This window comes from Dreissena polymorpha, chromosome 3, assembly GCF_020536995.1.
Source record: "Dreissena polymorpha isolate Duluth1 chromosome 3, UMN_Dpol_1.0, whole genome shotgun sequence".
In the NCBI taxonomy this organism is placed as follows: domain Eukaryota; kingdom Metazoa; phylum Mollusca; class Bivalvia; order Myida; family Dreissenidae; genus Dreissena; species Dreissena polymorpha.
The window spans coordinates 82,111,460-82,125,356 of NC_068357.1; the positions used below are offsets into that span (position 1 = coordinate 82,111,460).

Sequence of the window (13,897 nt, forward strand, 5' to 3'; positions counted from 1 at the left end):
TGGATGCTATAGGTTAAATGTGTTGAAACACATTACTATATACATTCCGTGATATAATCTCAGTACACATAAATCATTAAGATTAAATGTTATGTCTAAAGAAAATAATGTATACTTGTGTATACTAATGTATTGCAATTCGTTTAAACCTATTTATGTTAGCTCGAGTGCATAGAAGGCCTAAGGCTTATTTGAAACGCTCTCGAGTCCGTTTCTTGGGACTTGAACCAGTACTTGTGTCTATGGGTGAAATCGTAAGAACGCTCCCACAATTGGGAACGAACCCGCGACCTCCCGATCGCTAGTCGGACACCATATCCACTACACCACAGCGACTGGAATGTTGAATATTGTAATTGAATAATGGCATTCGATGCATATTACTCCATGTAGAACTACAATTATACCACTGTTCGTTTGCATGTATCTTAACCCATTCATGCCTAGCGTCCTGAAAAAAGGACATTGCAAACAGCGTAGACCCAGATGAGACGCCGCATAATGCGGCGTCTCATCTGGGTCTGCGCTGTTTGCTTAAAGGAATGTCTTTATGAAATATTCTAAATATAGAAATAAATATACTTGAAATCCCTAATTTTGGAAATAAATTGATCCAATTTTAAAGGATGGGAGAGTCCACTGGGCATAAATGGGTTAAAGTGTAAACGTTATTCGGTGCAGAATACTACAATTCGATACGTTCAACGCCTTGGTTATCAAACGAATTCAACCACGTTAAGAGCTGGATTGACTTTTTAAACTGAATTAAAACGATTTCAACACAGATGCTTACTTTGCAATCTTATGTCTTAAAAAAACAAAATACAGGCAAAACAATTTACAGATCAGATAGTTCATTTGTAATATGCAAATCCAATGAAAGCATCGTCCTTAGCAAAGCTGATATGTACATATATTTCCTATTAATTTGTTCAGACTGACAGTCATCATTTTAAAAGGATCAGTGTCGTTGCGGTTGAAATCATTTACATGAATATTTGCGCAATCAAATAAACCTGCGGTTGACAACCAGGATCTGAGGTAAACCGAGCATGTGATTTGAAGGAGCGTTCGGTAATATGACGAAATCTCATTACAGAGCATGTGATGTAAAATTGGATCGGGTTATATTACGAAATCTCATTTCAAGTCTTTATGGAAACCTTACGCAGGATTTCGATGTAAGAGCAAGAAATTCACATTCAAACAGGTAATGCGATATATTTTCTTAATTTTCTATAAAGTAATTCTCATAAAAAAACACGTAACGCGGCTAATTAAGTATGTTGAAGGCCCCGACACAAACGTCTAAAATTTGTTAAGTTGAGCCATATAATAAAAAGTTGTTTTAAATACATAATGATATAAAATTCAAATTTTAAATGTATTGTCTATGATTGTAAGGTGATTCATTATAGCACTTTCACATATACATGTACATTAATTTGACAAACAATTTTTATGTTTAACGATGTATTTTTTTTAAATATTTCATCGCTACAAATGTAAGACGAATTTTGTGAGAAAATTAATACATTGGGAACCACGAAGGATTTACGATTTAGAGTTGAATATGTGCGCCGAATCATCATTACTATTGATACTTGCTAACAAATGTCTTTTCTGGTGTGAATATTGGCGTAGCTGTAGAAATTTAGATGATACTGAATGTTTTATGAAATTTTGTTTAAAATTCTAATTGAAATTTTCTAAAATTTTATCATGCAGATACTTCGATTTATTTCCTAAATGTTGTATTTCTTAAATGTTAACAACTAACAGATGTTTGGCCAACCTACCTTTTCCATTCTTTTAGATGTAAATGGTAACAAACAGAAATCAAAGGTTTTTACCATTTATTAGTCGCATACCAACTATGAAATGTGTGTTATTAAGTGCACGTGTATTCAAACCACAAAATAGTGTTCGTAGATTAAAATTATACTACGGGAGAACACATAATATTTGTCTTCGCATGACTTAATACGACTTTATTTCCTCACAAACGAAATATATAGTATGTTAACATTTGTTTAACATGCAGTTGTCTTTCAACACATTCAAATCACACTTTTCAATCCGCGTCATGCGAAAATGGGTCTTTTTGCCATCGTAGCACAAGTCCAGCCTGCGCACTTGCGCAGTCTGGTCAGGAGCAACGCTGTCCGCTAAAAAATTAAGGTTAAGTGGTCTTATTAGGTATCTCTTGACGAGCCTGCGAGATGCGCAGACTGTATTACAGCTTCGCTGATCGCTTATGGCATAAGACCTATTTTCGCATGCTACAGGTCTTTAAAAAATTCTTATTGCGTCTTGTAAATGGGACATCTTAGCACAATACATTTCGATAGTAAATTGAAGTCAAACTTTGTTATTTATTGCAACTGGCAAATTTCGGACGCCTAATCAGGCTTTTAGGAAGGAATTCCAGACAGGGTGATCGAGTACGGCAAACATTTGTGGTTAGATAATGAAACGATTTCCCTCTTCTCATCAACGTCTGTCGATAGTCCAATATGTCTGCCCCTGACTATTTAGTGACCGAGTACTGACTCTGACATTCTGCGAATGGGATTTTACTGCAAAGTTGTAACGGGGCCAAAATGTGTGTCGAAGTGTCGTATGAACATGCAGAGAGTGTATCGGAACTTCATTATACTGAACAGTGTTACATCCTATACGCTGTACACAGACGCAGTGATGTGGCCAAAATAGGTTTTACGGGACGCGATATTCTGCGTCAAATACGCATAAAATGCCAGTCAGGACCCGTCATTTTTGCGTCCATGTGACGCAAAATTATTTAGACGTATTGGTTCTCGTAATATCAACAAGAAAATCTGAAAGACAACTGCAGTACGTAATTTTCTAGAAGGATGTAGGATTGTCTCGCTTGTTTGATTTATCGGCTAATCGTATTATCGCGCACCTGCTGTTGCTAGGTGCAAAGTCACGAATTGAGATTACAATGCGTAAATGCGAGCTATTTTATGTCGCTTAGAAAGAAAAGCTTACCGAGGTTACGATAGCTTATTATATGGCAAGCAAGATCTGGCAAGCAAGATTAAACTGTAAAAATAAATACATTATACAATATTTAATTTTATAGGTGTGTGTTAAATCGCGGCTATTGTTTACGTAAATAATCGATTACTATACTTTAAGTTTTAACTATTTGACTTAGCACAGCCAGCATATTTAGCATACATTCGTTGCTTGTAACTCAAATGGCATGCATTTTAAAATTCCATTTTTCGTCTGCAAAAATGTCAAAACAAGGTGACTTACGCGCATTCTTTCAAAGTAGTTCAAAAGATGCAGAATCAGCCACACAAGAGCAAGGTTCCTGGTGGACTGAAACAATGCCCCCCTGCCACTAAAAAGGCTCGAAAGTTTTTGCCGGAATGGCTTAATAAATATCAATGGCTTTCATTCAGAAATGATTTGATGTACTGTGAAAAACAAGCAAACAATACTTGCCATGAATAAAGGACCATTGACGTGTGCTATACTACTAATATATCACTAAGTTATATTGGGACCTCCATTTTTTATTGACAGGACCCCTGAAAAATAATAACAGGAGTCCTAGGGACCCCTAAAATTTGACATGAATGTAAAACCCTGAAACGGTATCTGTATATAAGGCCCGTTGTTGATATGATAAAATTGCTAACAAACAACTAGTCTGAAGATCTGATTATTTGTTGATTAGCAAGATTGTTGTTTATTGTATTCCTGAGCATAAGCATTATATTTAGCTTAAACATGCATTTAAATGTGTTTTGATAATGTTCAATTGAGACTTTTTGTGAAATATAGGGTTTTAAGTGAGGATTACATTTACGCATGTATTTTTGCACTTATATATTGCTGTTGTATTACCTTGAGGAAAAAGATCTTATGAATAAGTAAATTTTTGTTTGCAGAAAGGATTAGTATCAGTATAATGTGTTAATTTGTCAGTATTGATTTTTTTTTAAATTTGATGTAACTGTTTTGATTGTCCCATAAAATATGTATTATATTCTAACCATTAGATATACCTCATCACTTACATACTTAGTTAGTATGCTAGGTTTCAGTGATACCTTTTTGAAGATATCAGGTGGGGAGTGTGATGTATATACCTGTATGTAACCGCTAAATTGAGTTGTCGTTAGCCTATTGTATTTTTCTGTTTCCCACGTTTTCGGGAAGGTCATCTGAATTTGGTCTTTAATCTTAGCATGTTCTACTGTTCCACCACAGCGTAAGTTTAAATAGTATGTATTAATTCTAGTCCATATAATTATCGATGCAAAAGTAAATTGTTTAATGCTTTTTTAGTAAAATGTTTTGCTATTGGTTTCGTACCCACGCGGTTCATACCAGATTGTTTCTTTGTATAATGATTGCAAAGCTTGTTCTCATTAAGGTTTTGTATAAGATTTCAGAATAGGGATTTAATTGAATTTGCAACGTATTTATGATAAAGATTAATGTTTAAATAGTCAGAATGTTTAAAGGGGCCTTTTCACAGATTTTGGCATATTTTGAAGTTTGTCATTAAATGCTTTATATTGATAAATGTAAACATTGGATCTTAAAAGCTCCAGTAAAAAATCAAGAATAAAATTTAAAAAAGGAAAAAAAGTAGCCGGTACCAGGGCTCGAACCAGTGACCCCCGGAGTCCTGGAGTTAGTCTGAAGTAAAAATGCATTACCCCTCGCGGCTATTCCGCCGAGTATACACTGTTTAAGTATTTTATACCTTATATAAGCAATCTTCGTAGTTTCGTAAATTAAAACGACAACAACAGAACTCTCCAAATTATTCAATCGTTTCGCGTTGCAACGCTTTATTTTTTTTAGGTTTTCAAATCGTCAAAAGATACATGTAATGGCTATATTAGACTATGGTAAATGTTCATTTATACTGTTTCCTCACAAATATCATAACTGAAACGAAAATTTGCGAATCTGAAACAACTTTTTTCAATTTTGTCAATTTACCAAACCGTGAAAAGATCCCTTTAATATTTTAATAAAAAAATACTTTTTGAGTGATTAATCAAATATATTCCCTTATGTTGTTATTTTCAATATATTTCAGTTTTTACCTTAAAGGGATCTTTTCACGCTTTGGTAAATTGACAAAATTGAAAAATGTTGTTTCAGATTCGTAAGTTTTCGTTTTAGTTATGATATTTGTGAGGAAACAGTAATGCTGAACATTAACCATGCTCTAATATAGCCATTATATGCATCTTTTGACGATTTTAAAACCTAAAAAATATAAAGCGTTGCAACGCGAAACGATTGAATAATTTGGAGAGTTCTGTTTTTGTCGTTAAATTTTATGAAACTACGAAGATTTCTTGTATAATGTATAAAATACGTCACGAATGTGTACTCGGCGCAATAGCTTAGTAGGCTAAAGCGTTTTTACTTTAGGACTCTGGCAGGATTCCATGGGGTCACTGGTTCGAAACCTGCTCCGGGCAATGTTCTTTTCTTTTTTTTAAATTTTTTCTTGATTTTTTACTGGAGCTTTTACGATCCAATGTTTACATTTATCAATATAAAGCATTTAACGAATACGTTAAAAAATGCCAAAATCTGTGAAAAGGCCCCTTTAACAAGAATAAAGAATTAAAGAATAATTGTTCTTCATGGTTAGCTATCTGCGTTTTGGGAGCAGAAAAATTATCGTCATCGTTATCGTCATCTTCATCATCATCATCATCATCATCATCATCATCATCATCATCATCATCATCATCATCATCATCATCATCAAATATAATAATAATAATAATAATAATAAGTACCTTAATGATTCTTAGCGTAAGGTTTTGTACAGTTTTAATATATATGAGGGCAATATAAATAAAAAACCATGTAACATGACAAAATTTTGTCCGCTTGTTTCAACAAAGTGGTTAACAGTTTTCAGTGCGTAACGAAAATAAATATAGAATGCTATAAATAACCTATTTGATCTTATTTATAAGTTTTGTGATATATTTTGTAAGCTATGCTTATGAATATAAAGTAACTAAAAAGTACTTAAAAGTATGTTTCATATTTAATTTTCTATTATTAATCTTTGACAATAATTCCGTTGTAAATTCCTAATTCCCTATGCATTTCAGAATTAAAAAAAAAATATTCAAAATTAGGTTTGCTGTTTTTTGGTGTGTGAATAAGTGGCTATGTTTAACAATATGAGGTTAACGGTTACCAAATTATAGTACACGTAATACACTGTGTTTTTTTTAATGAATTAAATATAAAGAAGTGAAACTCCAGCTGCTGGAGCAGTATTTAATTCTTATTATTATTATAAAGCCGCACAAGGAGGTTACCTCTTAAAAGATATGAAATTAAAAAGTAATTATTGCATATAATTTATATTGGGTGTATGAAATAAGAAAGAGTTAATGCATTATGAAATAAAACACAGCCTGTTTCTTTGGCCCGTTTAACGATTGCAAGTATAACGATATGTGTAATAGGGCACATAGCGCAATTGTTTAAAGCTTTACTGTCATTTCTTCGCATGGCTCCTAATTTATGATTTGGATACCTGATCTGCGCTTTCTGTTTCTGTTTAAGCCCATGAAGAGCCAATATAGTAGTTTCACCGTCCTTCGATAACTTTTGTTGAGTGGGAGGCTGGTTTAATGGATTGGTCCGCCTGTTTAGATTTCGTATGCACTTTGTAATTGGTATATGTTGGAGTATTTTAACACACTTTCGGAATATGATTCACCTTGATCAAACGATGTGTCGCGCGCAACTCCAATGAACCGTGGGGAAAAGTTCAAGGCCACAATTCAATGTCAAAAAACATAAATTTTTCTGCAATTGTTAATGATTTTACTTTTACTTCGGATATTTTCCCCATAACCAGACAATACGTCGCTAAAATATTGCAAGCTATTTATTGAAAAGTTGAGGTCACACTTAAAGTTCAAAGGTCCTGAATTTTCACTTAATTGTTTAGTTCCACGGAGAATTGTATAACTACGGATTAGTATTGCCAATGCCTATGCGTTGTAATGCATTTAAAGCCCACTTGGTGACTCTAGTTTGAAATTTATGAAAATAATGGGCAAATATACACTTGGAAATTACATAGTTACTACAAAGGCAGGTTTAAATCTTTACTGCCTCAGAAAAGATTTGTAGGATTTCATTTAAACTTAAAGCATGTATCGGTTTGGTATCGTAAAAATTCAACTTTAAAATTTTACAAAATAGCGTCCAATTTACACTTCTTAATTATTTCGTTAGAGCTTTATAGGCAGGTTGAAATAGGATTGTCTAGAGGGATTTCTTTAAAACTTAAAAGATGTATTGTTCATATTGAAATGATCCCATTAAGTTGGGTAACACAAGTTTGAAGTTTAAAAACAACTTAAGGTCCTTTAAACTTAAAAAACAAATTTACAATTAGCAAATTAATGTTTTTTTCGGTAAGCAAGTGTCTCATAAGTGGCTTGAGTGATATCACCCAAACTCATAACATTTAATACCCATATCAAAATGACACTACAGTTCAAGTTTGGCAACTCCTGTTTGAAATCTTTCACAATCAATAGCCTGTTTACACGTTGAATTTAACATATACAATATAGGCAGGTTTCCGTTCATCAAACTTAAATATATGTTCTTTGGCATTGCGACATGATGCGTATGTCAAGGTCAATGCCAATTCTAATACATATAGTATCGATACAACTGCATTTCTCAATAACAAATTTAGTTATTGTTATGAAACTTCTAACCTTCATACATAGCATCCAGAAAGATAGCTTTGCAATCCATACGTGGTGTAGGGATAAAGGTTAATGTCTTGTTCAGTAATTAAATAAACATTATATATGATCAATAAATCAATGATAATTATAGCGATTGTAATGAAACTAAATATGTTTATATCTAGTTATTAGACGTCGATTAAGTCGACTGTTTCATGCATGAAAATTTATAGAAAAGTGAATTCCGCTTAGTCACGAAAAAACTAATAGAAATTTTGTCATGCAACAACATATATAGATGCCACCAATTTAAACTTTTCATTTATGGTTCCAGAGGTGGTTAAGACCAATGTAGCTACGTTAAATGTCGCATCGCCGTTAAATGTCGAATCGCCGTTATATGTCGCAGGCTACGAGGTTTGTCGCAACCTGGACGATAAATGTCGCATGGAACGATAAATGTCGGAAATCCTACTGACGATATATGTCGCAGTTTTAACGATAAATGTTGCACAAATTTCAACTGCCGATATATGTCGCAACATCAACGTTAAATGTCGCACACCTTTGTTAGTCATGTTAAAAATGAAAAGTTGAGGTAAAAATGAGTAAAACTTTAAGGTTAGATCAAGATTACCCAACGAGGTTCTTAAGACCAACTTCCATCACAATAGTCAGTTTTTATTTAGTTTTTTAAAATAAATTTCCATTAAGTCTAATGCCCAGGGTTGCGAGAGAATTTACATATTTAACTTGCACACATTAAGTTAATCCTTAAATTGTATGAAGTGTCATTTTAACATTCAGGGATGCTCATGCATTGGAGTTTAGTTATTTAAACACGATTTAAAGTGGTTTTGGAAAATTATCTTTTTATCTTAAGGAAATATAGATTTGTTGAGTTTTCACCAGATTAAATCTTCAAAGCAAGTCGCAATATTTAGCTTACCAGGATCAGATTTTTTTTCAATTTATAAAAACGTGTATACAATAAATTTTGCTAATAAAAGAAAGACAATTACTCCTAATGTTGTATATACATATAATATCAGGAGTCAATTTATTTAATTGTATGAGAGAAATCCTCGAAAAACTAATTGCAATAACCGTTAGAAAAACACATGCAAAAACAATACTGGTGTTCATTCAAGTTAATGTTAGCATAGTACTTAATAATAATTGATGCACAAGCAAACATTGCAATCCTGAAATAACTGAAACAAACATTGGTAAAGCAGGTCCCACCATAGAAGCAAACTTGCATATTTGTTTTTAATTGCAAAATATAGGAAACCCATCAAGACAGTGTGGACATCGCATATTGTATAACATAACCGTAAGACAAATATAGATAAAATACTTTTATATGTCTGCAATAAAAATACAATGTGTAATGTGTAAGCATTACATTTCCTTTCATTCAAATAAATATAAGCAATATGAAATAACCAAATGCAAATTAATGCAGCATATAACACATCTCAGTCAACCAAACATAAACAAACAAAGACAATACAATAAACAACAGAAATTTCGTTATTAATTTTATTGAAACAAGTTCTATTGTCGCAACGTTGATAACACATAATGAAATATACCAAAAGTATACTGAATTTTTGCTTTCATTCCAAAACCATAAGCAGGAATTTAATTATCATCATAATAATTCATAGCAACGTAAACAAATTAAATTACTGTAACACAAATCAGCAGTTTTCTATGCGATGTATCACTATTGAAACTTGAAACTTGTATGCACACGAAAGCAACTTTTAAATGCTTACGTATGTTCAACAAGAAATGTGTCCACAGGACAAAGATGTCCACTCTTTCCACTTATGTTTCAAAACTCCACATAAAAACTCAATCTTTATCTAATAGTAATGCAGGTAGACTCACTTACCAATAATCAGGTGAATATCTGAAAAATTATCGGACAAAAATCCGGAAAAGCGTTGTTTAAGAGCATATTGTTTGGAGAAAAATGTCCAAGACCCGTAACTTCGACAAAATCAATGGGCCGGAATGAAATTCAAACTTGGTCTGTATGTCATGTTGATAGTGTCCCACGCCACAAATAAGGTAAATATATGCAAGTCCAAGGCTCATGTTTATGTACATTTACATACTTATTTCGCATCAAGAATACAATTTTCTTGTTACGCAGACATTTATTTAATAACAAAAATCAAATGTTGTTAAACAATGTAAATACAAAAACGCGTAACCGAATTTTAGTACATGTACACACATGACGTAAAGCTTTGTGAATTTTACAATCACAGAGTAAGCGTTGATAGCTAAGTATTGAATCGATTTTGCTAAATGAATAACAATACCACCGCTTCATCTTTCGGGCGTTCATGTATTGAACTGTTTTATAGAAATTAAAAAAACTGATAGGCGCTAATAGTTATATTTTGAGTGTTGTAATATAAGTTTGTATTGATAATTAAATTCTCAAACAACTCAAAAAAGAGTCCTTGATTTGACGTGACGTTTATTCGAGATGTACAACGTACATGTATTTTGGCGGTTTCCTTCGCAAACGGTCTAACATCTGTATTTGGTTTTACATTTTCATAAAATCTTTTTTTAAAGATTCATTGAATCGCTATTAATAGCTCAGCGTGTTGGGCTATCTATGGCATAAAAATAAGAAATACAAGCTGATATTTTAAGCATGAAGTTTAAACAAGAATATACATAAACGCGTAAATAGATAAACATGGGGCAATAATACGAATGCTAGATAACCTTCACTTATCTTGCCTACGTGCACACATTTAAATAGACATAAGTCGTATCTTCACTGCACGATACAGGATCGATATATCCACATATAGTACACTACGAAACACTTTTGTGGAAGAGGAGATAATGTGTTCTGGTATACGACGATTTTTTTTCAATCTGCAGAAAGCATAACCTTTAGTGTATACAACAAAGGTGCCGCTTTGAAACATAGCAATAATAAAATTATGACAATCGAATACAACAAATCCTCATAAGATAGAACGCATAACCTTAAGTGTATACAACTAAGTTGCCGATTGGAAACATAGCAATAATTAAACTATGAAAATTGAATTAAACAAACCCTCATAATAGATGTTAACCGAGTATTTATAATGAGTCGGTGTTATTGGTAATCGAGTGTCTGCATCTTAAATGGTATACATGATTATTTAACATTAAAACCCTACATTTAATCTTTCTAATATAGATTTATATTGTTAAAACATCAAATACTCACTTCAGTATGCATATATATCTTCATTTAATTGTGCGGTTGAAAGTAAAGTTAATTTAAACAATTGGTAAGATAAGACTAAGTCTAAAATAGGACTGCTTGCTTTATTCCTTATCAAATTAAACTGCAGACCTTTTGTATACTGGTCGCCTAATTGGGAACAGGAAAGGAGAGGTAAAGAACACAGTTTGTAAACAAATTGACTTAATATCAGTCAATAAAGAAGGAAATACATTTTAAACCTGTTTTGGGATCGATAAATATAACATTAATTAACGTTTTAAATAACGCACAATTTTACTAAGATGTTTTAGAATGACATACGAAAATGGCTTCTGATTAAACCAATTGATTAGTTTTATTATATATATCCATGTATATCACTACCTGTAAAATATCGAGATATTGAACCTAATCTTACATTTATGTGTATTAAACCACTGCATTTACGTCACTTTTTAGTATATAAACTGCTTTGTATAGCCCACTTCTCACTGCTTATTCATAGTTGCTGTTTACATGCTTGATATGTAACATATGTATTTGTATTTATTACAGAGATGAAGATCCGGTTGCTGATAGCTGCTTTTACGGCATGTTTACCGACATCAATCGCATGGGACCCCGATGCAGGTTTGATGGTTTCGTACACTAAATCGGCTATTGAGTCAGTAAGCTCTACTTCTGGATCTTATATGGAACGCGTTATTGACGGAGACGACAACACGAATTGGGTGTCAGGAAGCTGCCTACCCAATTTCTACATGAACAGACCCGATGTGAACGTGCTGTTCGGGAAATTCCACGAGGGAAAATGTGCTGTTAACGGCGTTGATGCTTTAAACATGGATCACGTGACGGATGGCACCCCTTATACATCCTTCGATGTACATTCTTTTAATAAAAGTGTATTCTCATTAACTTTGGACTCTCCCACAATATTACACGTTATTTCATTAAGTGGAAAATACAATGATGACGTTCATTTATACGCCGTCGCTTCAGGATCTAAACATTTCCTCCAGGCTATAGGTACGTCTTCCAACTACCAAAACGTGAATACCTTCCCTCCAAACGTATCAATAACCGCTATAGAGCTTGTTTCCAACAGTTCTTTTAATATAAATGAGCTATCTGCCTTGGCCGAAAATGGATGTATTGAACGTATTACAGTTGATCTAGGCGCGAACAAACATGTAGGAACAGTACGCACCCGACATTGGGCAGGTACGAATTCTACCTCCCATCTGGTATTGATGTTGTCAACAGATAGAAAGTCTTGGAAAACCGTTGCCGAGCTGGACCCTAATACTCTACGGGCAATCACAACAAGTGTGTCTTCACAGGTAGCCAGATACATAGCCATGGAATACACTGTAAACTTGCGCAACTATAATAAGGTATACTGTTACGAGATCGATGCATGGGATGAGCATGGCGCATGGGGACCACCAATAGCGTCAAAGCCGCAAACGAAAACATTTCGAGAGTTATTGGGTGTGAATGGAATTTGGGGCTGGGGTACGCAGAAATACAGCAGTCAACTTACCAACGACATGAGCGGCCCACTATTGTACAACAAATTAGCGTCGCATGCTCGAAATTATCACAACCTAAACTGGGACGTGACTGACCCTGACACCGACCCCGAATACTCGGAGATGGCAGCGGGCCGAGGCACGCAGGCTTAGTGGTGGCTCAACTGGGATACGGAATACGGTGCCTGGAAGAATGCAAACCTGACTATTGATGTGTCGATACAGTTCACTAACCAGACTTCACCTCAGTATGTCTGGAATACGCCTGAACAATCCGCATTTCATTATGGGCAAGAGTTTGCGAAGCATTTTGGAGCCGCTAAAGGAAATGGTCTTGTGAACGCTGTTGAGGTTGGCAATGAACCGTGGGACTATGACGCTGCGTTTTATGTCAAAGTGTTGAAAGGAATGTCTAGCGGCATTAGGAGCATTGATTCCACATTAATCGTTGCGCCCGCAGCGTTTCAAGCAGATAGCAAGTACGAAACATCCAATTATATTGGAACCCGTGTCTTACAAGACGTAGCAATTAACATTGATGTCATAAATGGACATACGTATAGCTTCATTAATGACCTCAATGGTGTTCGAAGAGGTACATATCCTGAAAACAAACTTTCGTCATTCAACAGTATAAAGCCTCTTGTACGGTGGAGAGATGCCAACACCCCGAATAAACAATTGTGGATCACGGAGTGGGGATGGGACGCAGACGGTGCCGGGGAAGACTGTGATGCAACGGAATGCGTGACGGAGCACGCCCAAGCTGTGTACGCGTTTAGAGGCCTTATGATTCTTTCAAGGTCGAATGTCGCGAGAGCCACATGGTACTTTTACGCAAATTCAGATTGCTCCACGCTCTTCTGTCGCAGTGGACTGACCTCCTCACAAACAACTCATTTTCAGAGGAAAACAGTTTTCGGGGTTTTGGAAGAAGTTTTGGAATTGGTTGGAAATTCCTATTTTTTCGGTGTGGTACAGGAAAGCTATTCAGGCTATGTATACGCTCTTACGAACTCCAAAACACAACCAGTATTTCCCACGGACACACAGGCTGTTCCTGGCAACACCTCTCATATCGTTGCCTGGTTACCAGTAGATATAAACGACCCTAAAGAGCAACGCATCATTCTTCAACTATCTTCCGGAATGCACGTTCAAAAGGGTATCAGGTTTACTGGACAATCAGTCGACCACCCAACAGAGGTATTTCATAGCTACTCGCAGAACGGACATATGTTAACACTAACAATATCACGGCATCCAGTCATTGTGGAGTTTTCACATGCGCAGAATCTTCCAATTGTTGGTTAACGTTCTTTGTTATTGTTTTGTAATGTAAAAATCTACAAACAATA

The 13,897-nt window shown here is 34.6% G+C and overlaps 1 pseudogene; it reads left to right on the forward strand.

The window, feature by feature from the left end:
* Window positions 1-1,089: 1,089 nt before the first annotated feature.
* LOC127874989 (uncharacterized) lies at window positions 1,090-13,897 on the forward strand (annotated as a pseudogene).